Source organism: Alligator sinensis, unplaced genomic scaffold (genome assembly GCF_000455745.1).
Source record: "Alligator sinensis unplaced genomic scaffold, ASM45574v1 scaffold602_1, whole genome shotgun sequence".
Taxonomy (NCBI): Eukaryota; Metazoa; Chordata; order Crocodylia; family Alligatoridae; genus Alligator; species Alligator sinensis.
This window is the reverse complement of record NW_005841976.1, coordinates 2,568,915-2,596,355: the sequence shown is the minus strand read 5'-3', so window position 1 is coordinate 2,596,355 and position 27,441 is coordinate 2,568,915. Positions and strand designations below refer to the sequence as shown.

Below are 27,441 nucleotides of genomic sequence, written 5' to 3'. Positions count from 1 at the left end.
AATTAGTTGAATATAATTACAAATTCCTTGGAGTTAAAATGTGCTGCATACTGGCAGAAAATGCAATTTGCCATATGGTATCAGAACTATCTGGAGCAAAGTATTTTCCTTTACTATTTTCTGCAGACTGAGCAAGGGCTTGGATTATTTGTGGCTTTCCAAGCATTTGAATTATGCAAGCTAGCTGACTAAATGCCCCAAAGCAGCAGAGAGCCTAGCTCAATCACTTCATAATATATATAAAAAAATCTTGTTTTTGCAGAGTCTTTAATAAAAGTCTGTGGTTTCAATTTTCAGCAGGTTTGGGAAACTTTCAGAAACTTTTCCTCAGTAAGGGCCAGATTCTAATCTCTTTACTTGCCACTGACTGTAGCATCTTTTTGCATGGGCAGTCCCACTGACTTCACTAAAACTATTTGCAAAAGACAAATGGTCCTTGTATCGAGTAAAGTTATCAGAATCTGGCAGAAAATGTATATGTATAGGACTACTTGACATGGAAATTGCCCAGAGTGAATAGAAAAGAAAAACAGAGAGAGACAAATCTTTGCTCAGCGCAGCCTCTGGATTACAAAAATTAATCCAAAACAGGAGCTCAGTATGCAACGATGCACTTTCATTTGAATATCATTTCTCATCTCAGATTTCAATTTCAATTAAGAGTGGCCTCCCATTCTTTAAGGGAAATGGAAATAGGACAGTATAAGAAGTTACAGTAGTTAAATGGCCTTGTCACAGAAGAACCTCCAGGCAAGAGCCTGTATTCCATCCCTTTAAAAAATGCAGCTCTGAATTTCTGTCCTTATCAGTGATTCCCCAATGTTCATATTTAAGATAGAAATAAAAAACCTGCTAAGAATTAGCCATCCTGATCTCTGAAATTTATATCTCACTGTGAAATTGCTCTCCAAGCTCCTAAGCTGTCACTGTGAAACAGATACTTAGGGATCTTAGCTAGTACTGCTGGAGTTTCACTTAGACCTGAAATAAGAGATCATTTTCAAGTCATAAAAGTATATTCTGATCTTACAACAGCAAAATTGCCTTAATTAAAGTTGCAGCTCTGTTTTTGGTGTTTTCTTTAATTTAAAGGCCCTGCTAATGCCATTGGATCAATGAAGTTAGCAGTGTCTTTAACTGAAACAACTGGTGGTGAATGTCTTCAAGCTTCATTGCTTAAATAGGATAATTATTGTGCTGTGTAGATTTTCCTCTCATAAAAAGCAAATGCTGCTTTTGCCATTACATTTGTCAGGTAGGCAAGTGGATTTTTTTACCGTCCTACCTGTAAATTGAAGGATGAAATGTGCACAGCTAGTTAGAGCAATGATTAGGAATATTGCACTGCTAAACAAGGGAAAAGGCATGGAAGAATTCCCACCGGTGCTGCTGATAACTAAGAGGCAGGAGTTTTTGATAACTGCAGAACATGCATGCACAAGGTGTGCCAGAATGAGAAATGGGTAAAGCTGGTCAAATGTCTTCATCAATATCTTACAAAAAATTAGATTTTCAACAAATCTATGCACGCACCTACTCTGAACACTTTCAAGAAACATTTGGATGCTGGGATCCTTTGACCCTAGCTGACTTCCTGCCCCTGGGCAGGGGGCTAGACCCAATGATCTTCCGAGGTCCCTTCCAGCCCTAATGTCTATGAAATCTATGAAACAACATTCACAAAAATATCATCCTATTTTACTAAGGATAAAGGAACCTCCAAATCATTATCCCAAACTTGAATTGAATGTGAATCAAACCTTTTTTTGAGGATTGAAAATGTTTCCCTAAAGGATTTTTTTCCTCACCATATTTTCTTCTTGGCTGCTTTTTCAATGCCAAGCCCCTGACAGAATAAGAAATGAAAGGGACAAAAATACTGTGGACAAGGCTGTCCTTTTGATAATCCAGGAGCAATCTGGATGTGCATCTACATTTCTGGCAGTGTTCAGAATTATCTAGCCATTTTGAAGCCAGTGGCAACACTGCCATTGACTGTAATGGGACAAGATTTACTTGCAAATATGAAAGGTTTGGAAATTGCTGAAGACTAGAGTAGGCTGAGAATGTTCTAGTCAAATACATTTTCAGTGGAGACTGTGATTGTAAAAAAAGAAAATGGAAATTTTGCTTGGGAAGTTGAACTCTGGCTGGATACCTTTAGTTTTCCACTAGGAAAACTGAAATAACTGTTCCCCTGATAGCATGCTAGTAATTCTCTTGGATGAAAAAAAAATAGAACAAAAAAAAAAATCCATTCTGCCTCTTACTTCTCAATACATCTCACAGCCAGAGTATTGTAAAGAGATCAAAGGCCTGGTCTAAGTATATCTTTTTGTACCGGTCTGACTATCACCTGGGGTTTGATTTTTAGTGATATAATTATACCATTACAAACTGGTATCTATGCAGATATATTGATAAAAGATGCCTTACACTGCAAGCATTTCTTCCTCGTCCTATGCATGAGTAAGCTGTACCAGTCTAAGTTCTCATACAAATGTAACTGTATCCCCACTGTTGGAGTGGAGGGGGGTCTGTGTTGTACTGCGTTAGGTGAGCAGCCTGGTTGACGTTATAGACTGTTTTTGCATTTACTTAAAGCATATGAGAATATTGCTTTGGGAGTTGTCTGTTCTCATTTTGCACAGGTGTAAATAACTATACACCAGAAAGGGCAGTGAAAACTGGGCTGAGAGGGATTGATTCTTATCTCAGCCCTGAGAGACTGCTGACTTTAGTGGAGTTCCCCCTGATTACACTAAGTCTAAGTGGGGTGGGTATCAAACCTCCTTGTGAGGATGAAAATGCCCTTTAACTTTTCTCCAGCAAACAAAAAATCCTCATATTGAAACATGAGAGCCGATGGTTCTCAGCCCCTGGCAGGATCCAACCCCACGTATTGAAATTTCAAGCAGCCGTTAAGCGTTGGATAAACCCACTGTTCACTGAACACAGGCAGCACGGACAAGGCCACTTCTGCAAGAGAATTACCTTTGGCAAGGTTATTTTGCAATTTGTATTTCCCAGCTTTTGTGAATCCTCTGTGATTAGTTGCAGCAATGATAGAAATTCTTTTGCAAATCTGTAGTCCGTTGTTTGAATACCAATATCATAGGCTTTCATTGAGCTATATGTTGTGGTAGCTTTGACTTTCCAGATATAAAGAGCTTTCATATGAGCACAATTATGAGCATGGACCAGCGTTACATTTCTAGGAGGAAACATCCCACACTCACTAGAAAATGGAAGCATATAATTTTTTCTGTAGGAAAAATGCCAGGTCTGGGAGAAAGATCTCCCTCTTTTAATTAGGAAGATTGGACCTGTGCAGGAGTCTCTTACCTGTGTGTTTCCCTGCCTCTTTACTTCTATCAAGGACTGGCTTCCTGTACCCTCCCTAAAGTGGGGTACCCCTGGTCTGGGGAAGATGCAGGAAGCAGAGGAGAGGGGGAATGTCTGCACACTCTCTTTTTTGAGAAGATTTCTCTTTTGAGTAGTATAACGCTACAAATGAATGTCTGTTCATTCCTTGCGTCTTAACTGTGAAGCACAATGTGCAACATGTTGCTTTCTTTACATCTGTCACCACCCTCTGTTGCAATATGAGGAAGTGTATGGTTAGTTATTCCTATTATCTATTTATTTTTAGTTAGTGTTTTGTACAAAGTAAATATGACATACCCTCATAATTTAATTTAGGTACGGGTATATTATTATTTATTCACTGTGCCAGAAAACTCCAGTTGAGACAACTGTGGTAGGCACTGTATAAAACCACTCTCTTCTCTGAAAAGATTGTAATCTAAGTGGACAAAGTAGGGGTGAAAAATTATCATCCATGATCCTCATTTACCGTCCATTTTGGCCCATGTGCATCACACTTATCTACCTTGAATTTAATCTGCTATGTAATGCAAGATCTTTTTGTAGTTCCTCACAGTCTGCTTTGATCTTCACCACTTTGACTAATTTTGTGTCATCTGCAAATCTGGCCACCTCACTACTTACCCTCTTTTCCACATCATTTTTGAATATGTTAAACAGTACTGGTCCCAACAAAGATCCCTGGGGGGACCCCACTGTTTATTGCTTTCCATCCCAGAAAACTGCCCATTTATAAACACTCTTTGGTTTTTATCCTTAAACCAATATCTAATCCATGAGTGGACCTTCCCTGTAATCCCATGACTGCCTAACTTCATTAAGAGCCTCTAATGGAGGACTTTTTCAAAGGCTTTTTGGAAGTCCAGACATATGGTGTCAACTGGAATAAATTACCCAAGGTCACTCAGAGAATTTGGCATGAACCCTAATATCCTTGGGGCCAGCTACAAGTGCCTCCTTCCTCTCTTGTTGTAAAGAGTTCATAGTCACGATGCATGCAACTTCTCTCCCTGCAGAAGCCCAGTCTCATCATCTCCACCTCTGTGCTCAAAGCAGGTTGACCTTGGACTCAAAGGCTTGCATTCTTTGTGCTGTCTCTATGCACAGCCTGAAAGCATTTCTGGTAGCAGATCCATTCTCTTTAAACATCCAGCACTCAGTTTAATGCTGGACATCTGTCTATCAGAAATGGTAGCAGAGTGATTCCTGAGCATTTTTCCAGAGCTTAATGATACTGCTGTGATAACGTAAGTAAAATCTACAAGGACATAGGGAGACGTAAGGGAAAAAAACGTGTTTGTTTCAGTGCTTGGACCATCTCACTTTATCTGCTGCTGTAACTGAATCATAATGAGGAGTGAGGTGGCCACTCCAGTCACCTGCAGTTCCCATGATTTGGCTGCTCTCCTACTATTAAAGAAACCAGAAGCGTTTCAGAAGCACTTGGCTTCTTTTTAGGAGGACGTTAGTTTAGCCACCCTACCACACTTCAGCTTGCCAATGGAAGCTTTCATTTGCCAGAGGTTTCCTACAGCTAAAGCCCATTTGGAGTCATTGGCGTGTCAGTGAAGAAAAACCCATGACAGTGATATGGTCAAACTGCCTGAGTTTTTACATAAGTAAAGGAGCCGTTCTAGCTTGACTTGCCTGATTAAAAAAAATGACTGACCACTGTCCTGCTAAGGGGGCTTAAATCAATTACTCATCTAGCTGTATCTGAGCCAATGCATTGTAATAGAGATGTCAAGCCCTTGAGCCAAGATTTCCACAGCAAAGCAATCCCATTAAGTGGGTGGTGAAGTGCCCCTGCAAAACAGCATTGCCTTTAAGAAAGAGAGCATAAGAGCAGGGTGTTGCTGACTTGCTCAAGGTGTAACCAACAGCAGCAGACAGGGATACTCAAATGCATAGGAAAAATTGTGATGGAATTTGGTATCCTTAGCCTTTGAGAAGACATAAAACTAAGCATTCATGATCATGAAAATTCTCATAGAATGTCTTACGATCCTGGGAATATAATATGAACCAGTAGCAAACTGGTTGCGAAGGTGGGTGACAAGTGGGGTAGCAGCTTTAGTTACTGCCTTTGGGTGGGGGGGAAGCAAAGACAGCCAACCCTGCAGTTGGCAGCTGATCTCACCTCTGCAGCTGGCAGTGCAGCATCTGGCATTGCCCTGTGCACTGCCACTGCCCAGGGAACAGAGCTGCCCTGTTGTACTTATGAACTTTAGGTGATGACCTGTCCAAATTCCTGACTGCTGTGTGGTGAGGTTAGTGCTTCTCAACCTTGACATCTTTGATTCTTTTTTAAAATCATGTTAGTTTTCTCATTATATTTTAGCTGGCTCAAGTTGCCACAGCCAGAACTGTAGCTCCGGAGTGAGGTGTGGAGTCCATTAAACCCTCTTGATTATGAGGAGCCAGTGACTGCATTTCAGAAATTGGGATGAAAGAGCAGGGCTATCAGAGATGAGACTGAGAGCCCATCTTTTTTTTTATTACTGGCATAAAAAAGATAGGATGCTTTAGGTAGGAGATCATTTTTCCTATCAGTGAAAAATGTCAAAACTGGTGTAAAATATCACGTAACACTAAAAATATACCTGCAAGTTCTGAAGTACCACAGGCCTGACTATAAATGCATACGTCAGGTTTAGGATTCTAGAAAAGTATAGGGATTGAAGGCACCTCATGACTTGAGGTCACCTGTGTAGTGATACGAGTTATAATTTATAGATACTCCCTAACAGCAGACTGAGGGAGTTGGGACTTGGGAGAGTCCTCAGGGAGAAGATAGTTAGGATTCAGTTAGTAACAAGCAGACTAAGGGTCTTCAGATGTTGCTACTGTTCCACAAATTAAAGGATGTTGTACAGGCATTCATATATGCCTGTGTTTATTGAACCTGGTAATCACTACAGTCTAGTCTAGCCCTCTGCTCAAGGCAGGATCATCCCCGACTACAGCATGTCTGTCCAACCTGCCCTGAAAATTTTCAAGGATGGAGATTCCACCATTTCTCCATGTAGTCTGTTCCAATGCTTGACCACCATCATAGTCAGAAACTTCCTCCTAATATCCAATCTAAATTTCCCCAGATGGATCTTGAGGTCATTGCTCCTAGTCCTGTTCCCTATAGCCACAGAGAAAAACCCATCTCCATGCTCTCTGTAATAGCCCTTCAGGTGTTTGAAAGCTGCTATCATATCCCCACCCCACTCATCACCCCAGTCTTCTCTTCTCCAGACTAACAAACCATAGCTCTTTCAGCCTTTCCTCCTAAGTCTTGCTTCCCAGGCCTCTAATAATTTTTGTTGCTCTCCACTAGACTTTCCAAAACTGGACACAGTACTCCTCACCACTGCTGAACAGAGCAGAAGAATCCCTTCCCTTGATTTGCAAGTGACACTCCTGTTGAAGCAACCCAGTATGCTCTTGGCTTTTTCGGCCAAAAATATACTATTCATTCACATTCATCCTATGGTCTACTGTAGGGATGCCAAACATCTGGCCCCTGGTACTACCTCTGGGTCTGAGTCCAGGGTGAGCAAAATGTGGCCCATGGGCCAGATGCAGTCAGCCAAGCCATTCTATCTGGCCTGTGGGGCCCCTAAAAATTTTAGAAAATGAATATTTACCTGCCCCTGGCTGCCTGTCATACAGCACTCGATGGCTTGCCAAAATTCAGTAAGCGGCCCTCCACCCAAAATAATTGCCTGCCACTGGTGAGCAGACCCACTCTGGGCACAGAGTGCACTGGACCAGCCCCATGGGCAGGGCTCAGATTGCTCGCTGCATGGTAGGTATGTGTGCTTTGGATCCTAGAGTGTCTGAAACAGGTGGTGTGTGCAGTGCAGTCCTGCCTGGGACGTTAGCACAGATCCCAGAAGTATTATATGCACTATCCACCCTAGGGTGTATGCCACTCACAGTGCCCATCCCGGCACCTCTGGAATGGGGCTATATGTGGCACCTGCTTCAGCCCTTTCTGGATGTACACTGACTGCAACGCCTGGGAGCATCACGTGCAGTGCAGGTTCCAGACCAGCTGGAGCCGGCACCATGTGCAGTATAGTTCCCAGAGTGGGTGCAATGTGTTTCACAGTCTAGCTCAGGCAAGGAACTGCATACAGCATGGTGCCCTCTCTGGGCTGGTTTGGAGTCTGTGCTACACACCCCTGGCTGGACTGCACTGCGTGTGGCTCATATTCCAATCACTAGGATCCACACTACATGCAGTGCAGGTCCTAGACCAACTGGAGTGGATGCTGGATCTCTGGGAGAAGGGGGAAGCAAAAGGGGTCTCTGAGCCTGATCCAGCCTTCAGGCCAGCCCCACATCACTCATCTGGCCCATGGGGCCTGATGAGTTTGAAACCCTTGCCAAGGTTTACTGTACCCCCAGGTCCTTCTTTGTGGTACTGCAGCCTTCCCAGTCATTTCCCAGTCTCTTTCTCTGCATACCATTATTCTGTCCCAAGAGCAGGCCTTTGTGCCTTTCCTTGTTGAATTTCATCTAGTTGATTGTGGACTACGTCTCCAGTCTCTCCAGGCCATTGTGGTTCCTAGCCCCACTCTTTTTGGTAATGTTCTTGCTAGAAAGGATCCTGCCTGGACACCTAGGTGGAAGGTACCTTGTGTAACTCTGCTATTGCTGCTCCCATCTGAGTTGTATTCATTTATACAGATCAGCATCACTCCTATGACTGTCTAACCTACTGATGGGATCTGTGCACATTGCCGAAGTATCTAGCAGTGGTGTAACAAGCTGAGTTGGCACCTAGGGCAAATCCTGCAGGAGAGCTGGGGCTGGGCACGTGGTTCTGAGAGCAGGGGGTGTAGTTTTGAAAGGGGGCGCAGGGGATGTGGGTTCTGAGAACAGGGCTGGGGAGGGCAGTAGCTTTGCACACGCCAGTGAACACCAATCTCAAATGTTCGCTTAGGCTGCTCTAGAGTGGTGCTACGATCACTGCTCACCCCTGTGGAGTCTGCCCTGGCAACATTGCCATGCCATCACTTCAAAACAGTCCCAGATGAGCTGTTGCTGTCCGATGTGCTCTGCCCGCTCTGACTCTGTTGCTCTTTAATCAACAGCACTGGGCACTATTTCAGAAATCCTGGCGTGGCAATGCTGCCGAGGCACAGACTTTGCTGGAGTGAGGGGTGATTCCAGCACTGCCCCCCGCTTTCTTGGCACCCCAGGCAGTTCTTCCTCTCACCCATTCCTAGTTATGCTACTGGTATCTAGCCACTTAAACTACCCACATGTGCCAAACAGCTCACAAGAATCAAATGCTCCTGATATTATATAGGGTTAGCCTGAGAGAAGGGCCACTGTTGCTCCTGCTTCATTGAAGGTTGTGCCCAATGATGTGAAGTCACTTTCTCATCTACCCCAGGCTGCTCTTTTGTCCATGATACTGAGTGTGACACTGTGCATTGTCTGGCTGTTGCTTGCGTTACCAGATTTGCCCATCACTTTGGGGTGCGCTCATTTATTAGGGATACGTTTCTAGGGTCTCTGTAATTCTATCAATGTGCTGCTTGTGTTACTTGTGTTTCTATATGGAGCTGTATCTCTCCCTTCTGTGAGTTTTCACCTCCAAAGGAGCTATCTTACAGGACTCAGTTTCAATGTGGTTGGGTTCCTCCAACCACCGAATCAGTCACACACATATACACACATATACACACAGAGTAACAGGGCATGCCTGAGCCAGACCAAGCTATTCAGCATTGACAGGCTAACACCCTCATATGTTTCCTAGTTTCCTAGTTGGTAGGGTTGGAAGGGACCTAAGCAGATCATCTGGTCCAACCCCCTGCTATGGCAGGAATAAATGCTGGGGTCAAATGACAACGGCTAGGTGTCTGCCTAGCCTCCTTTTGAAGACCCCCAGGGTAGGAACCAGCACCACTTCCCTTGGAAGTTGGTTCCAGATCCTAGCCACCCTGACTATGAAGTAGTGCTTCCTGATGTCTAGCCTGAACCTACTCTCAATCAACTTGTGGCCATTATTCCTTGTTACTCCTGGTAGTGCTCAGGGGAACAAGAACCTGCTGGTCCCTCTTGGTCAGTTTGTAGATGGCCACCAGATCCCCTCTCAACCTTCTCTTGTGAAGGCTGAACAGGTTCAGGTCCCGTAGCCTCTCCTCGTAGGGCCTGCCCTGCTGCCCCCGCTCATGCGGGTGGGCCTCCTCTGGACCCTTTCAATGCTGTCCACATCCCTCCTGAAGTGCGGTGCCCAGAACTGGACACAGTACTCCAACTGCGGCCTGACCAGTGTTGCATAGGGGGGGGAGGATCACCTGCTCGTGATGCATCTGTGGATGTATGACAAGATGCAGTTAGCCTTCCTGACCGTATCTCCACATCGGTGGCCCATGTTAATCCTGGAATCAATAATGACTCCAAGATCCTTTACTGCCTCTGCACTGGTGAGAAGGGAGTTCCCCAGCCTGTAGGTGTGCTGCTGGTTCTTCCTCCCCAGGTGCAGTACCCTGCACTTGTCTGTATTGAAACCCATCCTGTTCTCATCCACCCACCCCTGTAACCTGTTGAGATCTAATTGCAGCCTGTGTCTCTCCTCTAGTATGCTCATTGCTCCCTACATCTTAGTGTCATCCGCGAACTTGAACAAGATGCTTTTCACCTCTTCGTCCAAGTTGCTGATGAAGATGTTGAATATTGCGGGCCTGAGGACCGAGCCCTGGGGAACCCCACTGCCCACATCCCTCCAGGTTGAAAATGACCTGTCCATCACCACTGTCTGGGTGCGGCCCTCCAGCCAGTTAGTGACTCATCTGACTCTGTAGGCATTGACACCACAGTCGCCTAATTTTTTAAGGAGAATGGGGTGGGAGACAGTGTCAAAGGCCTTCCTAAAGTCCAGAAAGACTACGTCCACCACGACACCTGCATCCAAGGATTTTGTGACCTGGTCGTAGAAGGCCACTACGTTGGTCTGACAGGACCTGCCTCTAATGAACCCATGCTGGTTGCCCCTAAGCATAATCTCCCCTGCTGGCCCCTTACAGATGTGCTTCTGGATAATTTTCTCAAAGAGCTTCCCCAGGACCGAGGTAAGACTAACGGGCCTATAGTTTCCTGGGTCCTCCTTCCTCCCTTTTTTGAAAATGGGAACTACATTGGCCCTTTTTCAGTCCTCTAGCGCCTTGCCAGAGCACCGAGTGCTCATAAAGCCGTGCCAGGGGTCCTGCAATGACCTGTGCTAATTCCCTCAGCACTCTGGGGTGGAGATCATCAGGACCTGCTGATTTGAACACATCTAGTCCCTCCAGAAGTTCCCGGACTAGGTCCTCACTGACCCTGGGCCTGGCTGTGCCTCCTTTGGGACCATCAAGGCTCCCAGTAGGGGGGATGACTTGGTCCATGAACAGAAAAATGGAGGCAAAGTAATTGTTAAAGAGATTAGCTTTGTCGTCTGGTGGGACCACCAGATTTCATGTGCTTTGAACTCAGTTCATCAGGGCAACAATAAAATGCAGTCAGACACAAGCACATGGGTTAGCAGAGCGTATCTGAGTCAGGCCAGGTTATTCAGCATTGGCAGGCTGACACCCTCATGTGCCAACTCAGTTCATCCCTTACTTCAGATGATAATAAATGCAGTTAGACATACATACACACGTACTAACAGAGTATGTCTGAGCAGGCTGGGTCCGATCAGCACTTCCAGCTGATACCCTCATGCACCTCAAAACTCAGCACGTCACCATCTCTTGTCACAATGGTCCTAGTAGTAACTAACTTGATGAGCAGACCCCACCGTAGTTTTGGGCATTACAGGGATCTTTGGCTTAGGTAAAAAAAGTGTGGCTGCAGAGCAAGTGGGGACGTCAAGGAAAAGGAAGAGTAAGTGAGGTTCAGAGAGAGTATAGCAACCAGCTTGACCATAAAAGGTATTTATTGCCAGGTATGATGATACCAGTAGTAATAGCGATAGAAGAGAGACAAATAAAACAGTTACAATATTACACAGTTTCAATTAAGTATTTGGGGAGGTCTAGCTCAAGTTTGATCAGCAAAAGTCTGGTTTAGAAAGCTGTGCCTGGAGTAAGAGAACAAAAATCAGGTTCCTGGAGTCAAAGAGAGAGAGAGAAAAAGAGCTGGGGTCTCACCACTCAGCGAAGCTTGAACCAGTCAAGGTTCCCAGGTGTTGTTGGAGCTTGCAGACAGGCAGAGCCCTCAGCATGACCAGTGGAGGGATTCCAGGCAGAAAAGAAGTGGGCAGCTTTTGGATCCAAGCACCAGGACAGAAACTTGAGCTTGGGTAGGGGTTTTTGAAGAGATCCAACAATGGCTGAAGGGGGAACACTAGGTTTGTTAATGGGTAAACACTGGCTCATATGCTGGATAATAGGAACTGATCACTCCTGGCTATGGGTGGCATTACTCTGAGGGATCTCACAATACAGACAGGCAGATTCAGTGTTTTGGTTACCAATAAAGGAGTCATGACTAGAATTGGTCTAAGAAATGCTGAGCTGGGTGTGTGTAGATGTGGGTTAATTAGCATTTGGAGCAGGGATCCTCCATCATGCAGTGCTCCCCTGCTTCTCTGGTCCCAGAGGGCAGTGTGGTCCTTGACTTGGAATCTATGTTCTCTATCCTGAATGCTAATTAAGGTGCTTTCCTGTCCCATCTCCCATCCGGTTCCATCTCCAATGTAAATGAGACAGGGAGTTGCTTCACTCCTATCACCCTTGTCTGGAGGCAGGGGTGATGCATAGTGGGTGCACATGCACCCCAAGCGTGGTGCTGCACCCCCTACAAAAAGGTGCTGCTGACACCACTGGCAGCATCTGCAGGCAGTCTGTGATCCCCGCTGGCTGCTGCCAACACTGCTGGAGGCAGCTCTGGGTGGTCGCCAACCCTTGATCAGCACTCGCCCCCCCTCCGCTGCTGACAGTGCCGGCAGTGCTTACCACCACTGCGCTCCCACCACTCCCATTGCTCCTGCCGCCACACTCCTGCCACCACCGTGCCCCCGCAGCTGCCGGGGGCACGAGTTGTTCACATCTGGAGGGCTTTAGATGTGTCTCCCACTGCATCTTCATTGTCTTCTGTAAGTCCTTCCTCTAATCAGTTCTTGTTTCCGGCAGAGGTGGGGAGGGGGTGAGTCCTTTGTGAGTCAGACAGGCTGCGTACTGTGCCAGGGTTCCCCAAGAACACAGAGCTGAGAGGTAACACTTGTCGCACTTAGGTACTGTGGGCATGAGCACAGCATGGATACCAACATCTTCAGAAATGCATCCAGCATCATAATAGTGCTATGGCTTTTCCCTTCCTTAGCTATAGAGCACAAAAGAAAGCAGGGAGTCTCTACTCTACATAACACTAGCATGGAAAGTCCTGCCCACTGTCCCAGAGCCCTGATGGTCTAGGGACCTGGCAAGAAGATCTATTCCATCAACTCTCCTGATGGGAGGACACTATTTGAGCAAAGACTGCACAGGCTGAACATTTTTGCAGGTACATAGGCAGATAGAAGTCTGGAGCTGAGGCAGCCACCAGTCTCCATGGGCTGGTAGGAGAGTGCACCAAAATGAACACAAGAACTGGCCAAAGATGATTACAGTATTGCCAGATCTCATCTTTCTGCTGCTGAGTCAGGCTGTCCTGGCCAGATGTGGAACCAGTTCTCCAGCAACATCAGAAACTCCGATCCTAGAGTGAAGCTGAGAGGAGATTTGGGGTAGAGAGAAAAGGCAGAGGAAGCAGCCTGTCCTACTTTCACAGGAGGGGGTGAGGATGAGGAAAGGAGGGAACAAAAGGATTCTTCCCCCTCACAGATGTCATGTGGTGACTGATGGGTCAGTCTTCTCTACCCTTTGCCCCATCCCTGCAGCACCAAGTGAGGGAAGATTCCCTGTGGATAGATGTGGTTGGTCCCTTCTGCAGCTGTCCCAGTACAACTCTGGGTAATGTAGGAGCAGCAGATGTGTGATTTGATGGGGAGACTCAATTGATGTGGGTACTAGCAGGGTGATATTTCATTTTTGGGCAGAGAGAGGGGCTGATATAGATGGTCACTACATTTATTAATTGGAACTGTGACTTTGGGGAGAAGCTAGAAACTCCATACCATTGGACAGCCAGAGAGAACTAGTATTGCAAGGGAAGGAAACATCAGGTTTCCCCTTATAGCTGTTTCCCCCTGTATAAATCATTAAATATTCATTGGAACAAAAAAAAAAGAGAGAGACTGCGTCTACAGTTTCCTGGCCCAGGCAACCAGCTGGGATGTAGTAGTAGTAGTAGACCAAGGCAGTCCACGCTCTGAATCAGATCAAACAGGGACTTGACTCTCAGTCTTCCATCTCCAGCACAGGTGCCTGAGCCACCACACTGTTAACTGAAGTTGTGTTCTCTCTCTTTTGTTTTTTTTTCCTGAAAGGTTTCCATTTCCTCCTGATGTGCAACAAATCTAATTTTGAAACCTCAGTGTTTTTCACAAAACAGAATTCTTTGTTTCCAGTCAGCCTTTAAGCTAAGCTGCTCTCCCAGAGTATGCACCTGAACTCCCTCTGCACTTCAGTCAAGTGAGGAATTCTTCGTTTTAAGCCTCATGCTAATATGGGACATTGCCGTCAAATGGTTGCAACCTTCCACTTCAGAGGTAGCTGCAGTTCAATGGTAGTTGAAATAGCTCATCTGTATGTCTCATAAAAGGTTTTGGGTTGCAAGTTCAATAAAAATGTGGTGCTATTCATTAAAGTTATGATCTAAAGCTCTTCAAAGTAATGGGAGCCTTTTGATTGGGGCCTATTATAATCCCTCCTCACTTCCACAAATTGACAACTCAGATACACAATGATGCGCAGTTCAAGAGGAATTTTTATTTGGACTCCATTTGCTTTTCACCTGTTGTTTACCTTTGACAAAAAAAAAAAAAATATGTTCCCCACTTGGAGGCAGCCTTAATTAGTAATTAGCAGCAACAAAACTGCTTTCTGAATACATTTGCATTGGTTGGAAGTTGAGAAACCAAATATCCATCTTGACTGGTGATTGGTTGGCAGATGTTTGATCATTCACTTAAAGATGTGAATTATAATTCACTCTGTTGGAGGCTCGAGACAATAATTGTACATAATTTACCTGAGCACCCTACTGTATAATTAGACATTCCAGAGAATGAAATGGTAACTCAATGTCGGAGGCTAACTCAGAGGTTTGAGTATAAGCAGAAGGGGGAGATTTCATTCCTACTTCACAACCAAGCAGCACCTGCTTCTTGAGAAGTAGTTGAAGAGAGAAGAGCCTAATCTATCAGAAAGTGAGAATAATACTGGCTTAAGTTCCTGAAAAAGCCGGCAATTCTTAGTGTGTTTGATCCTTGTTAAATTGTGAAGCTTTAGGCTGCAAATTCAAGAGGCTTGCTCCCACGCAAGTGGTTTAGAGTGCAGTTCATTCACAGCTTGCTCCTCTGTGCGCTGTTCCAAAATATCTACTGAGGTCAGAGCAGAGGGATCTTCATATTTCTTTTCCCCCAAAATAAGTTCTCAACAAGCTCAGGAGGCAGCTACCAAAGCCTGATCACTTTTCATGCCCAGGTTAGCAGTGTCAAAATAACATCTAAGCCAGTAATGAACAATCTATTTTGACATATTCCGTATCATAGATAATCCTGTACACCTCCCTTTTCCTTTTATGGCACTAATGTAATGTGCTGGGTTAGTTTATAGAGCAGAGTGAAGTTGAATTTGTGCAGCCGGGGAACAATGAGAGTTTCTTTAAAGGACAAGAAGGAGGATGAAAGTGCATGGGACAGAACTGAGTGGAAGGATGATAACATGAACTATTTAGGTACCCTGTGAGATTCAGGCCCTGTGGATTCATTTACTTCTACACATGAAAAGAATTAAAGATGTGAAACCTGCCATAAAAATTCCCAAGCCCCAAATACTTCATTACAGAAAGAAGATGGAGGGAAGGCTGCAAAATCTCAGCAAAGAATTTGTAATCCTTGTGGGACTAGGGAAGTGAGATGTGGTATGCAATATAGAGATAAAATTTCATGGTGGTCTTTATGGTTTGATCACGATACATGTTTCTGAAATCCCTTATGCTGATGCATGTTAAAAATTTGCAGAAATGAATTAAGTGGTCTAAATTCTATGATGACTTCATCCTCTGCATGGCTCCTGGGGGCTTTAAATGAAGGAGTTTAAGTGAGAAGAAATTTAGTCTGTGGTCTGCTTTCTGTGTTCAGGAATTACCGTCATTTTAATTAGATCACTCTGAAATTTTGAATGTCATAGGAATCAGATCAGGTATTTATTTTTGTCAATTACTGTACTTTGCCTGAAAAAAAAATCACTTCAGGTTTATAAAGCTCAGTTTTGAGTGGTTCCTAAAGGACAAGAATTGAAGCAGAAAAGTCGCATAATAAATTGCCAATAATTCCATGGGGGTTTGAAGTCGTGGAGCAATTTCCATTTAAAAGGAATCAGAGATGGTGCAAATGTATGCCAACTGGAAATACACTGCATACCAGAAATGTAATGCACCAAAAAGCATTTTGACCAATATATCAGTAATAGCAAAAAAAAAGCAGCAAATCCAATATATTCAGTGAGCTCAATGCTGCATGGAGGCATCAAATTACAAATAAGAGAATGGAAATGGCAGTAATCTTCTATATAAGCCTGTAAAGATCAAGTCCAACAGTTGAAATAAATTACACAGAGCAAGTGACAAATGAGGCAGTGCAAGACATCCAATATTCCAACATCACATAACAAAAAGACAAATAGATCTACCAACATCTAGCACGACATGCAGATGATATGAAATGCTGCTTGGTACATGCACTGACAATCCAAAGGCAAAGTTAACTGTACTTATAAATACTGGGCTAAATTTATCTCTGATGTGAGTTAATGAAGTCCATTGGATATTTGGTCCGTATCTATAAAAAAATCATAAAAGAAGTTGAACACACCTCCGCTTTATTTCTCCTAGGTTTTTATTCTTCTGTAGAAAAATTAAAATCAGGTTAAGATCTAACTCTGTCCCCAGGCACTTGAACTGTTGTTCAAGTTAAGTTGAATTTCAGAATGTAATATCAGAAGAATCCCACTGGGAGTTACTTAATATTTGATACAGGTTCAACATATGAGAATACTCATACATCCATTTAAAATCAATCAAGTGAATATAATGTTCATCAGAGGTGAGCAATTTGCATCCCTTGAGTTTGATTCTTATTTCATTTACTTTCATTTTGCACCAGCAACTCCACTGATTTCAGTTTAGCTACTTCTGATTTATATGGGCACAACTCATAGGTGGAGTTGAGAACGTGGCTCATCTTTCCCCTTAGCTGAATTCAAGTGGGTGACCTTGATGTGAAAAGCTTTCCATCCTATTAGAGAGGTTAATCAATCTGGAGACTGAAGTAATTTATTTTATTGAACTCAGCTACTTCCAGGTGGGATCTGAAACCAAGTATCAAATACATTGCTGTGACCCATCCAGTTCTTTGTGATGACAAAGTGTTGTGAGAATGGGCTAATAGTAAAAAAAAGAAAATAAAAAACTATGGGTGGTGTTATGGATGCACCCAAAATGCAGGGTTAATGTTGTGGTGCTGTGTGCATCACACCCATGTTTTTCCAAACTGAATTTATTCGTGTGCTGTTTGGTCTTTCTTTATGGCTAGTGTTAAGCTATGTTTGTTTTATCATTATTTTTATAATCCCATGGCCTTGGGTAAGAATGTGCTTTTGTGTTTTTATAATGGTACTTGAAATAGGCAATGAGGTGATAATACTAAATCAAGTGTTAGGAATGTTTCAAACCAAACAATACTTTATTCAGAGAGGCATGAGCATCTGACAAAGTAGGCCATAACACATGGAAGCTTATGCCTCTGTGAAAAAAAATTAGCTTAAAAGGTACCACCACCATGTTCTGCTTTCTGCCTAATTTCAGACTAGCACAGCTAGCCATGTCACACAGCTAACCATGTCTCTCAGATAATAGATAGTCACACTTCAGAGGGAAACCCAAGCTCTGAATTATACACCTGGAGTTGGTATGCATATGGATCAGCCATGGAGATGGCAACATGTCTTTGAGCAGAGGCATTCTATCAACCCTGGAAAATGGCAAGATGCACTGCAAAGGGAAAAGACAGCAGGAAAAAAATCCATTTCCAGCAGGGAAGCACCAGAAGGAATCTTATGCAGAACCCGAGGCAAAAATTTTTGTGGGTGCTATATTTTACTTTATTAGACCAATTGTATAGTTTGGAGGGATGTAGACAAGCTTCCAGGTATGGAAACTCAGGAGAATCTTAGAAAAATATGCAACACATCTAGGCAGGAGAACCTCAGTATCAAAGCTTTTCTGTATCCTTCTTACTATACAGTTGGTCCAATAAAAGGTAGTACCCACAAAAATACTCTTGCTTTTTTATGGACCATCATTTATACAACATCATGGACCATCATAGAATCATAGAAGTAGGGTCGGAAGGGACCTTGTAGATCTTCAAGCCTGGGCAGGAGGGAAACTGGGCTCAAGTGACCCCAGCCAGGTAGGCATCGAGCCGCTTCATGGTTACATCATTTCAAGACTACCACATGGAGAGGTTGATAATTTTTCACTCCTTGAACAGAATAAGTAATAGCAGAAGAAATGTGATTAAAAGTTTACCTATCTGTAGGAAGTGAATTATCATCTTCTAAGCACTTGGAGGAGAGGAAGGTGATCAGGAACAGTCAGCATGGATTCACCAAGGGCAAGTCATGCCAGACCAAACTGATTGTCTTCTATGATGAGATGACTCACTATGTGGATGCAGGAACAGCAGTGGATGTGATATACCTTGACTTTAGCAAGGATTTTGATATGGTCTCCACCAACATTCTTGAAACCAAGTTAAGGAAATACAGATTGGATGAATGGACTGTAAGGTGGCTGGATGGTTGAGCTTAAAGGGAAGTAATCATTGGCTCTATGTCTAGTTGACCATCAATATCAAGTGGAGTGCCCCAGTTTTGTTTGGTATCTTTATCAACAACCTGGCAGATGGGATGGAGTGCACCTTCAGCAAGTTTGCAGATGATGTCAAGCCGGGGAGAGTAGTAGATATGCTGGATGGCAGGGCTATGATTCAGAGTGACCTAGACAAACTGGAGGATTGGACCAAAAGAAATGTCATGAGGTTCAGTAAGGACATGTGCAAAGTCTGCGCTTAGGACAGAACAATCCCATGCACCTGTACAGACTAGGGCTGACTGGCTAAGCAGTAGTTCTGCACAAAAGGATCTGAGGGTTACAGTGTATGGTAAGCTGAATATGAGCCAACAGTGTGCCTTTGTTGTAAAGAAAGCTATCATACTGGGCTGCATTAGTCGGAGCATTGCTGGCAGATCAAGGGAAGTGATTTTTCCCTCTATTCAGTACTGGAAATGCCACATCTGGAGTACTGTGTTCAGTTTTGGGCCCCTTCTACAGAAAGGATGTGGACAAATTGGAGAGAGTCCAGCAGAAGGAACAAAAATGGTTTGGTGGCTGGGGCATATGACTTCTGAGGAGAGGCTGAGGGAACTGGGCTAATTTATTCTGGAGAAAAGAAGACTGAAAGGGGATTTAACAGCATCCTTCAAGTACCTGAAAGGGTGCTCCAAAGAAGATGGAGCTAGACTCTTCTCAGTTGTGGCAGATGGCAGAACAAGGAGCAATGGTCTCAAACTGTAGTTATGGAATTTGAGGTTAGATATAAGGAAAAACTCTCATAGGGTGGGTAGTAAAACACTGTAACAGGTTACCCAGAGAGGGTGTGGACTCTCCATCCTTGGAGTTTTTTAAGACCCAGCTAGACAAAGCCTTGGCTGGGATGATCTTGTTAGGGATTGTCCAGCTTTGAGCAGGAGTTGAACTAAATGACCTCTTGAGGCCCCTTCCAACCCTAATTTTCTATGATTTTATAGTCTGCACAATACAGAGGTTTCCCAAAGATTGAATAGAAAAAAAAAAAAGATATTTATGTCATGCTTTATGATGAGGCTCTTGACCTAGGGAGGCCATCTAGTTCCCCACACTGGGAAAAGCTTGCTTTAGCTGATGAGATGGCAGGGTTGCTAGCAGAGGAAAACATCTTTGAATAAGCTGTTGGATGCAGTTGCTCTTAGAAGTTAGTTTTAGATAGAGAAACAGGGTGAGATACTTTTCTGTTTAGTGCTTGCAGCCTGTTTTTCCAAATTTACTAGTTACTTTTTCTTTTGTTTGTGTATTAAAAGCTTTATTCACTGATTATCTGAGGTGAGAAGTGTTTACAGACCAATTGACAATTACAGGCATATAATTTCTGCAGACGTGAGAATCTAAGATAGTTTGCCACCTGAAGGGCAAATAAGATGCCAAATTTATAAGTTTGCAAAGCTTATAAACTGTCAAACTTCCTCTTTTGGAGCAGCAAAGTCTAATCTTGGGTGGGTAAAACTAAAATTTGCTGGGGTAAGGAGGTATTTCAAGGGCAGAATCTAGTCTGTTCCTGCAGAACAGTGGAAAGAGGATTGGGGTTTTGTAGAGGTGTCACCAACACCATAGTCTACTTTGTCACCAGTAGTTTTATTAAATGTTTGGTGGGGAGTGCTAGTGGAATTGTTACTTGGGTTGGTGGATGGGGCAGGGTAGAAGTATGCTGGAGGCTGGGTGTACAGCTGGCTGGTAGAAATGTTTGGGGTGGGGTTGCTTCTGTGTGGCGTTGAGGCAGCTGATGTTTTCTGCTGAGGATGCTTCTCTTCTTTCCTCCTGCACTCAAACACCTGCCCATCCGTTTAATGGTGCTTCAAAAGATATCTGTAACAGGGCCACCTTTAAGTCCCCACTAAAAGGAAGAAGGGGACGAGCTCTGTAAGAGGGATAAATCAGACTGGGAAGCTCTGCCCTTACAACAGGCTGGAAGGATGCCTGCAGCTAGTCAGAGCTTATCCAAAGGATTGAAGGAGGGTCACTAGGGAAAGGCCACTGTGGGAAAGAACCTGGCAGGGACTGAGGGAATAAAGTGGATGGGAATGAATCCAGGAAGGATAGGTAACAAACCCTGAAGGATGTTACAGAGGAGAGGACCAGCTGCAGGAGACTGCATGCCAGGACCCCCTGAGAGGTCTGGGTCCACAGAGGTGCTATGACCTGTCAGCAAGGCTCTCTTTTTCCCAGGGACCTGCCACTGATAACATCATATAAGTGGAAACTGGGAGTGAGAGAAAGACTTGATTTGTTTGAGGACCATGGGGATTGCATTGTGCGCAGAAAAGGGAGCAATAGTGGGTGGTCACAACATCTTTTTGTTAAAGCTGATTCTACAGACCTCACAAGCACTGCTGCTTTTGTCCCCGAATTAAGTATGGACTGAGAAGACAGGAGAAAAGTCCTCTACTGAGCCTAATCTTGTAGTTACATGAGCAAACCTGACACCTCTAAATGAAACGGCAGAGTCTCCACCAAAGTACCAGGCCTATCCCTCCCAGTCTGGTTGCAAATGAGGAAATATGGAGAGAGGATGAGAAGAGCCCTTTAATTCGGTCTATCAGCCTTAAGTAGAGCTTCTAATGGCACTAACCAGTCATGTGGTTCTCTACTGTTGCTGTTCTTTACAAGAAACGTTCCACAAACAATATATTAATGAAAATAACAGAAAAATGTCTAAAATTTCAGTTTTAATATTTCGATGATCACTTTTGAATGGTCAGTGAGGGCCAGTGGCCTTCATCTCACATGTGCACTTAAATTTATCCATGGCTACTTCTACTCAAGTCAAGGGAACTCCCCAGGTAAATAAAAACCTCTGTGTTTGCAGGACTGACTGGGGCTGTGGACTATAAGGCCCAGATTATTCAGAGTAAATACAGACAGAGAGTCAAAAAGCTTGAGGCTGAATCTATTCAATCTTCACAGGTCAGTCTTAACTGTGTAAACTGAACCGATAAGCAAGTGAACAGACATTCATTTTTGATTTCAGAAATGCAGCCGCATGCCTGCAGTGACCCAGGCCAGAAGCTGAGGGGCACTAGAGCATGTCTCCCTGCTTAGCTGGAGCAGACAACTGGGGCCAAGGCTAGCCGGCCCACCTTGTGAGGTGGGGGGTTTGCAGGGGAAGTGCAAAGCATTATGGGATGCTGGGGGACTGTGAGTTAATTCAAATCTGGAAGGGATCTGAGACAGAATTTCAGTAACCAGATTTAACCTAAATCAGTTAAGTTTGATATTACATCCATCCAGGTTTATCTTAAACTTGTTTCAGCCATTTTGAAAGGGGTTTATGTGCACTGAACTTCTGTTGTGCTACAGAATTGAAGCAGTTTCTGATCACTTACAGCGGTGTATGTGTAACTTCTGTCCCTAGCCTAGGTTCGTAAGCAGCAATCTCTCAATGAAATCAGTGGAAATTAGGCTAACTGAAGCTAACTCTAAGGATCTGAGGTATCATGTTGCATAAAGAGTAAAAGATGGCAGTTGGTGGGTCATTTTTCCTTGGACAATGTGGCCTCCATATGTGAAGCCTCTAGAATTATGCCAATGCAAGTAAGAAGAGAGTCTGGAACTAGACTGAAGCTGGACTGTTCTCCGTGGTGGCAGATAACAGAACAAAGAACAATGGTCTCAAGTTGCAACAAAGGAAGTTTAGTTTAGATATTAGGAAAAAAACTTTTTCACAAGGAGGGTAGTAAAACACTTGAACAGGTTATCCACGGAGGTTGTGGACTCTCCATCCTTGGAGGTTTTTAAGACCCAGCTGGACAAAACCTTGACTGGGATGATCTAGTTAGGGATGGTCCTGCTTTGAGCAGGGGGTTGGGCTAGATGACCTCCCTTCTAAACCTAATTTTCTATGATTCTAAGAAATAAACCAGAAATATCATAATGGCTTTGTAGAAAACCTCATTTTTTTCTATAACTTCCATGTGAGAGTCTGGTATTTATTAATGAGTAAGAATTTGGGGCTGCCTTACTGTAAAGATAAGGCACTGTTGCATGTAGGTTAGAAACTTAAAGAACAGAAAAAAAAGTATTACAGAGATGAAATGGATTGATGCTGCTAATGCTCCAGCATTTCTCCTTGCTAGAAATGAATCTTGTGGGCAGCTCTTATTGCTGCTTCTCTTCTTATAGAAAATGTCTATTTTTAAGAACAGTGCATCCAGCTATTTTTAGTTTTGTGCTAATGGATTGGATATGCCTTTGAGATTTTAATGCTTCTCATTTGTAAAGAACATTGGAGCAACTTTAACATGGGGTTCTAATATGACAGGTCTCTGTGTAGTTCCCAGTGAGCCTGACCCCTTCTTCCTAGCAAAATTTGGTCCATTTATATTTTGACAACCCTGACCACATCTGTTTTAGTTCTGTGCACAAAGAGCAAGACAGTCTATCGTGTTATTTTCCCTTAATCTAAAGTAAAAGATGAGAGAACAAAGTAAAGTCTCTAGGAGAGACTATGCATTATCTTCCATAGCAGGCTGCACAGGCTGAAAACAGAAGGGAATGTTGCTGTAGCCGGGCTGATGTTAAAAATGTAAGGGGGCTATTCACAGCAAATTAAAGTATGAAACCAGGATTTGCAGAAGTGGCTCGTAATTCTGTATGTCTCAGTTTTGAGATGATTAATAGGGTTAAACACCAACCCCGCTACAAAAGGTCCATTAAATGTATCTCAGGATGGGCCTTCAAATATTGAGGCAAAACTCATTAGCTGTTATCAAGGACCATTTTTTATCTCAGTTCCAAGCTACATGCCTCAGAAAGTCTCTGTCATACTCTGAAGGTCAAGTAGACGGTCACGTCTGCTATGCATGTGAGCTCCGTTAGGACTGAGACTCTGGGGCAGTCCTCTGCATCCATTGGTGGTGACCAGGACTGACTCCTCACACAACAGGATGCACTTTTCAAGAGCACAGCAGGATTCCTGTGCTGCCACTGGACCAGCTGAAAACTCATTTTATAAGAGATGACAGATTTAGCTGGAGAAATGGGCCTGGTCTAAAATTCTACTCTCTGTCATGCTGCTGGCAAGTGAGGACTTAAGGGAATAGTGAATTACTCAAAACAGCTGCACGAGCTATTGCTTTCTCTTGACCAGGCAGGTGGTTTTGGAGGTTTTCTACCCCAACTACCAGTTACCCTTCCTGCATTACACCACTGGTGCTTCTGCTTGTGTTCTGTCATACCTTCTCCTATCTTCCTGTAGCAACATCAGCAATGCCAAATGCTGGAACTTAATTTTCATTGTGAGAAACTAGCCCAGCAGCTTCCCTTGCAAGGGACATGTTTTTAATGCAAACTTACCATGATAGGCAGCAGAAGTCTCAAATGCATTGTGCTGCTCCATATGGTCAACCTCCTGAACCAGAAGATGCAATGCAGCTGACACTGCAGGTGGGCTAATGAGCACTGATACTCAGCAGTGTTTATTAGCCTTTCTCCAGGGTCACACAAACATCTACCCTGCTTCTGTGGGGCAACCTGGCATATCAAAGGTGCTACTGACTGGCACAGTAAATTTCTAGCGTGGACTGGCAGGAAAGCCAGGAGTTTGGTGGTATTAGTTATCAGGGACTAAGAACTAGATGTGGGAGGAATAAACTTTCTAAGAGAGAAAGTTGCTACTCTGGGCTCGATTGCAGAATGTCAGTGAGAGTTTTGCCTGTGGCTGGGATTCAGTTCTTTGTGGTGGAATATCCTGTCAACAGAAAGAGAGAAATTCATGGAATCGTAGAAAATGAGGGTTGGATGGGACCTCAGGAGGTCATCTAGTACAAATCCCTTGCTCAAAGCAGGACAATACACAATTCGATTATCCCAGTCAAGGCTTAGTCTAGCTGCATGTTAACAACCACCAATGATGGAGATTCCGCAGCCTGTCTGCATAGCCTGTTCCAGTGCTTTACCACCCTTCTCATGAGAAAGGTTTTTCCTTATATCTAGGCTAAATTTCCCTTGCTGCAATTTGAGACCATTGCTCCTTGTTCTGTCTTCTGCCACCACTGAGAACAGTCCAGCTCCATCCTCTTTGGAGCCCTCCTTCAGGTAGTTCAAGACTGCTGTTCAATCCACTCTAAGTGTTCTCTACTCCAGAATAAATCAGCCCAGTTCCCTCAGCCTCTCCTCAGAAGTCATGTGCCCCAACCCCCAAACCATTTCCATTGCCCTCTGCTGGACTCTCTCCAATTTTTCTGCGTCCTTTCTGTAGTGGGGGGGGAGGGGCAAAATTGGATACTACTCCAGATGTGACCTTACCAGTGCCTAATAGAGGGGAAGAATCACTTTCTATAACCTGCTGGCAGCAGTCTTGCTACTACAGCCCAGTATGCTATTGGCCTTCTTTGCAACAAGGACACACTGTTGGCTTATATTCAGCTTATCATCTACTGTAACCCCCAGTTCTTTTCTGCAGAGCTGCTACTTAGCCAGTTGGTCCTGATCCTGTCCTGGTGCATGGAATTGTACCGTCCTAAGTGCAGGACTTTGCACTTGTCCTCATGAACCTCATGAGATTTCTTTTGGTCCAATCCTCCAATTTGTCAAGGTCTTCCTGAATCCTAGCCTTACCCTCTAGTTTATCTGCTGTTCGCTCCAGCTTGGCATCATCTGCAGACTTGCTGAGGGTGCACTCCACCTCATCTTTCAGGTTGTTGATGAAGATATAGAACAAATCCAGCCCCAGGACCAACCCCTGGAGGACTCCACTTGACACTGGCTACCAACTAGACATTGAGCAATTGATTTCTGCCCTTTGGGTGCATCTATATGTGCAAATGCTTTGGAGTGGGTTTACTATAAAGTAATTTACTCTAGAGTAAACCCACCCCAGGCAGGCATATACAAATGCAGGGAAGCAGAAGCAGATTTGCTGCTCATGTCTGCAGTTTGCTCCCACCCCCAGTAGCCTTGCACCAGCCCCGTGCAACAGCCAGGCTCCCCCTGGGTGCTAGTCCGGGAGCTGTCAGGGAGCATTGGGCCAGGAGACATTGCTTCATGCCCCCGGGAACTGTCTGCTGTCAGGGCAGGCTCCACTATCAGAGCCCAGGCAGGGACATTGTCCCCCTGCCACAGCAGCACAATTGCGACTGTGAAGCCAGGACTGGGAGATTCTTATCTCCCAGCCTCAGCTCCACAACTGCACAGCCAGGGCTGGGAGATAAGAATCTCTTGGCTCTGAGGTCTTGGAGCGCAGCTGTAGTTGCATGGTGGCAGAGACAGGCTGGGAGATAGAAATCTTCCATCCCCCCACTCCGTGGTCACAGAGCGGGGGCTGGGAGTTCCCTGCAGCTGGGGCAGGGGAACATTGTCCCTGCTCAGGCTTCAGTAGCGGAGCCCACCCTGGCAGCAGGCAGCTCCTGGGGACAGGGAGTAATTTCCCACCCCCTGCTGTCTGGCTGACTAGGAGCACATTTGCTCCCGGTCAGCCACCTGTACGTGCCATACTGTGCAGTAATTACTCCCAAGTAAATCTGCTATTTGTATTTATAGGTAGCAAGTTTATTTGGAATTAGAGCAAATTATTGCACAATGGATTTGATGTGGCACCAGTTTACTTCCAAGCAAACTATTCGTGAGTAAATGGTCCCAGTCCTGCGTCTCCATGTCAAGGAAAGCAGGAGCAGATTTGCTGCTAATCTGCTTCCATTTCCCAGGGCCCTGCAATGGGCACCTGCCACCACTGGGGGCAGCTCCAGGCTCCGGCTGCAGTTGCCAGCCCTATTTAAAAGCCAGTGCTGCTCACTGCTCCCTGGTGTGCGTATCACAGGGACAGCACACAGCAGTGCTCTCCTCACCACCTGTGCCTCCTCCCACCATGGCTGCTCCAGCCTCTGCCCTGGTAGTGATAAGCATTGCCCTGTGCTCCTGCTGGCCACCACGCTGGCCCTGCTGGCCCACTGCACCACCCACTCTCTGACCTTCAGCCATCTCACCCCTCCCAGCTCCCCCACATGCAGCGACTACCTGCCTGCTCACCGTGCACTGTCCCAGAGCTGCCACTGCACACTTGCTGCCTCAACCCTGTCTGCTTGGCTGGACCCCAGCAGGGACGCTGACCATGGGCTCCAGGATGCCACCACCAGGGCCACTATCACCCTCCTGGGCCTCCAGCCTTGTCACCTCTGGGCCCTCCAGGCCAGTCAGGATTGGTGGGTGTACCTAGTCCAGCACACCTGGGACAATGAGCTGTGGCTAGAGGCATTCTGAATGGCCTGGGCCACCTTCTAGGACCTCCTGGGGCAGCTCTGGCCACACCTTGAGTGGCAGGACACCGGCATGTGGCCACCTCTCCCCACAAACGCCCAGCTGGCCCTTGCCATGCTCAAGGTGGCCACATCCACTAACCTGCTGTACATTGGCCACCCATTTGATGAGGGCAAAGCCACCGGTGAGAAGGATGTCCTGGGGGTGTGCGGTGTCCTCCAGGATGTGCTGGGGGACACTGTGCTCCACATGCATGACCTTCTGCCAGTGGTGGCAGGGTTCCATGCCCTGGGCTTCCCCCAGTGCATCAGGGTCCTGGATGGGATCCACATCCCCAGCACCTGCCTTCTCCATAAAGCTGGAGGGACTTTCACTCCATGGTGCTCCAGGCTGTTGTGGACTACTGCAAGGCCTTCACACATGTGAGCGCTGGCTGGGCAGGCAGCACCCACGATGCCCGCATCTTCAGGAACTCTGCCCTGCCAGGGCTGGTGGAGAATGGGTGCTTCGCACCAGAGGATATCAGACCTGCAGCTGGGCACCGTGGTGCTCCTGCCCCTCATTGGGGGCCCCACCTATGCGCTCCTGCCCTGGCTTAAGCAGCACTACTCCACCCAGCTAGACCCTCATCAGGCCCACTTTAACCAATATCTGGGCCAGACCTGCACCTTCATGGATCGTGTCTTCAGGCAACTCAAGGGCAGCTGGCATACCCTCACTGCCTGCCTCAAGTTCACCGCGGACAACCTATCATAGATTCATAGATTCATAGATGTTAGGGTCGGAAGGGACCTCAATAGATCATTGAGTCCGACCCCCTGCATAGGCAGG

General features: G+C 45.2%; 1 protein-coding gene across 1 annotated transcript in view; it reads left to right on the top strand.

Moving 5' to 3' along the window:
• The window catches only part of LOC102386654 (cyclic nucleotide-binding domain-containing protein 2-like), a 135,850-nt gene that overhangs the window by 93,956 nt on the left and 14,453 nt on the right, over positions 1-27,441 (top strand). The window lies entirely within an intron of this gene.